The following is a 4,066-nucleotide window of genomic DNA, read 5'->3' on the forward strand; positions in this document are numbered from 1 at the left end:
ATTCAAGCAAGTGAGAAAAGCACAATTTATGTAGCACCTCACTTGGGTCCAGTACTATCCTAAGGGCTTTCATATAGTTATTTAAATGAAATTTCGTCAATAGCCTTGTGTTGAAGGTGTTCATACAATTATCTCCCCTTTTACAAGTGAGGGAACAGAGGCTTAACATGGTTAACTCAACTGGCAAGTGACCAAACTGAGATTCAAATCAGTGCTGTATCAATAGACAGCCTCCCCTAAGGAAAGATTTGTGAGTTTTATTAAGGATTGACATGATAGGGCCAGTCATTATATGCATACAAACCAGAAATGCTTTTGCTTCCCAGCTACCTTCTTTCTCTTTGCCGATGCTACACATTTCTGAATTAGAGATTTTGTTTTATTTTTTCCTTTGACTCTTTTTCCTTTGATGATTATTATTTTCTCCTAAAATGTAAACATTCTAGGGACAGAGTACAGAATATGCCGTATCAATCATGGATGCTTTAGTATGAATACATTAATAAATGCTTTCTAGGGGGCAGTTTTTAATTGTGGAAAGTAAAGGAAGAAAGGTTTGCAGGAGGGATACATTGCAGACACTCTTCTTATAATTCAAATTGTTAGCTGTGCGTGACTTATCTGTGGGCAGAATATCAGGCATATTTTCAATGAACATCTAGAAGTACAAGGCTATTTCTCTGAGGTGGATTGTTAGATCTCTTTATTGAATTTATTGAGTTTACACAGTTGTAAAATTGATAAATTTTTTTTTGATAGATGTTACCTGGAAAAAAATAGGCTTGCCAAGCATATGTTTAAAAGAGCTCTACATATGTCTCCTAAGTTCATCAGTGATAATTTTACCAGAGAGAAAAAAAATTGTTTCCTAACCTTTGAAAATTCTCTAGACTTCCCTTTCTCCCACAAGGAATTTTCCACTGACTGTGGAAAGGAAAGAAAGACCCCAAAGCACATATGTGTTCATAAAAACAAATAAAATCCAAAAGCTATTGTTATTCTTTTCACTTATTTAATTCAAATATGAGTAGTAAAGTATTTTTCCTATATTAACTGTTCTAGGATTGTTTTTAAATGTAATAAGGGAAAAGAGAGTGAGAAACACAAAGGGATAAAATTATGACAGTATTTATTAGCTTATAAATTGGTTTTGTAATTGGTAATTAATAATTAACATGTTAGAGCTCTAGATATAACATAAAAATACTTTCTATTTGGAGTATTTTTCTATGCTCTGCAAACACAGCTGATAAATGTAAAACAATAAAAGTCTCAAAATATCCAAAATATGCTTATCAACAGTGGCAAGCAAGAAAGTGCTTACTATTATATCTCTCCAGCCCTAGCAGAGGGTGTTGTAGTTTTACTTCCTGCCTTGTCAGCTAAACCCAGAGAAGATTAAATGCTATGTACATAATAGCCAGTTAGCACAGGTCTGTCTTGGAGGCTGGCAGGTGTTTTCATGAAATTTTGCCCCACCTGTCACAGTACATAGGGCAGCAAGCACCTGGCAACCTCCTAATAAACAGCACACTCTTTAATTTCTTTGAAGAAGCACAAGCAGCAGCAGCTGCTGCTGACATTGTTAAGTAAACAACAGGTTTCACATCTGCTGGAGAAAATCCTGACCCTACTATTGGCCAATCTGGTGACAATCAGATAACTCAGCCTTACTGTACTAATGCAAGTGGCCTTTGGGAATAGTAGCAGTCCACCAATAGTGATTCTTTCCCTTGGGCATATAATATTTACCATCTAGTTGCCTCTTGAGGGCATTTAATTCAGCCCATCAGTATGAAAATCTGAATAATTAAATATGTCTATGGCCAGCTCCTTCTAGTTCTTTCTCCTCTCCTCTGCCTTTTTAGATTGTGATAATGAAAAATAGACGACTTACCTCTAATTCCTGTTTTCTGTGTTATCAACAATACCTCTTTAGCAGTCCACACTAGTGTATGCAAGTGGGGCAAATGAACATTCCGCCACTGACCAATCAGACACAAGCTTGCAGTCTCCCTGACCAGAAAAATAAGAAGGTGCAACAGAATATATTTATATGGAAATTAAGGACTTCCTATCAACCAAGATCGTGTCATGAAATGCTCCAGGGTTCTGTTCCCCCACAGAATCTTTGAACTGGCAACAACTGGCAAAGCCATCTTCCTCAGAGCTCCAAAAAAACTGTTAAGAGTGTTGCAGTAACAGAGTGTGCACTGAATCAAGAAAACGCAACTTTCAAAATGGTAGGAGATTCTTAATAAGTCAAGCCTTCGGTCCTGAGGCTTGTTGTTTTGAAACACTTCTGTAAAGGCAAGGCTAAGCCTACCTATAATTATGCCTAAGAGACACTTCCAGACAATCTCTTTTTGCTCAGATATGGTGTTTCTTTCTCTAAGCCAACTCTGCAAATAAATTCATTACCCTCCCCCGCTAGGTGGAACATGACTTCCAGGGGTATAAGTTTTCTTGGCAATGTGGGATGTGACTCCCAGGAATGAGCACGGCTCTGGCATCATGGGCTTGAGAATGACTTCTTGACCAAAAGAAAGAAAACAAATGCAAAAAAAAATAAGGTTTTAATGGCTAAGAGATTTCAAATAGAGTTGAGAGGCTCTTCTGGGGGTTACTCTTATGCAAGTTTCAGCTAGATACTGCAGATTGCCACAGTATGCCAAGCACCAACCAACAGTATTCCTGAAAACCCTAAAGAATACCTGGGTCTCTATCTGAAATTCTATAAAACTTTCACTTACTAAATATATTCTTCAGAAACTTAAAACCTCCAGATTGTTCCTATGCCAGGTAAGCCCCCAAACCCAGAGGCATCAGTTTCTTCAATAACATCATCCAGCTGCATCCCCCTTCCCCATAATGTTGACACCCCTTTTCAATATGAACAAGTTAGAGTGGTAATTGCCTAGACATCCCTGAAGATTGAGACAGTGATAAAATGAGGAGTAGCAGCAGTAGCAACAAACAAGACAGGATTTAACAAAGGATTATGACTACTGAATCATTATATAGATATTTCCTTTTAGTCTCTAGTGTATTAGAAGGGCTAAAAGGAAATAACTGAAATTGCAGAACTGTAACCTATACCATACTTTGAAATTTGCCCTATAACTACTTGTTAAACTGTACTTTTGAAAGTTATCACTTTTCTGTCCATTTGCTATATTTCACAATAAAAAATATTTGTTAAAAAGGTAGAAGAAGCTTGTGGCACACATACTACCCCCTATCCCAACCTCTCTGAGGTGGTCTGTAGCACCAGCCTGCATTCTCATTGTGATCCCTGGCCCTGTTCCAGAGGTAGCAGAGTGACCCCTGTGCACATATTGGAGTGCATATAGTATGTCAGTGCCAATCTATCAGGTGGTTGGCTGAAAGACTGAAGCAGAATACTCACCATATCTTGCCACCCAAGAACATGTTCTGCATGCAGAAGCAGCTTGCAGACAGCAAAGGCAGTATAAGCAATGGTCGAATCAAAGCAGCCTGGACTTGAAGACCATAATAAGTGAAATAGAAAATTAGCCAGAGGAATTTCAACAGAAGATTAAAGATGGTGGAATAAAGAATCAGACCACCTGAAAATAAGATGATCAAAATTATTCAGGCCAAGGATCAGAAAGAAAAAAAAATGAAAAAAGTGAACAGCACCTAAGAGACTTGTGGGAAACTCTCAAGTGTACCAATATATGCTTATTAGGAGAGCCCCAAAAAGGGAAAAAAGAGAGAAAGGGGCAGAAAGAGTACTCAAAGAAACAATGGCAAAAAACTTCCAAAATTTAATGAAAGACATGAACATACACATTCAAGGAGCCTGACAAACTACAAAGTGGATAAAATTGAAGAGAAACATGCCCAGACACATAATCAAACTGTTGAACAACAAAGACAAAGAGAGAATTCTGAACGCTGCAAGACCAAAGCAAAGTCATTTGCTAAGCTAAAAGATGAAGCCCAGAGTTTGCCCCAGAGAAGCTAAGAGAGGACTCCCAGATGCTCAGAGAGAAATGCCCCAGGAGAACCAAGCAGAGAGCTGAGAGAAGTTAAGTGGGAA

Source organism: Choloepus didactylus, chromosome 16 (assembly GCF_015220235.1).
Source record: "Choloepus didactylus isolate mChoDid1 chromosome 16, mChoDid1.pri, whole genome shotgun sequence".
Classification (NCBI taxonomy): domain Eukaryota; kingdom Metazoa; phylum Chordata; class Mammalia; order Pilosa; family Megalonychidae; genus Choloepus; species Choloepus didactylus.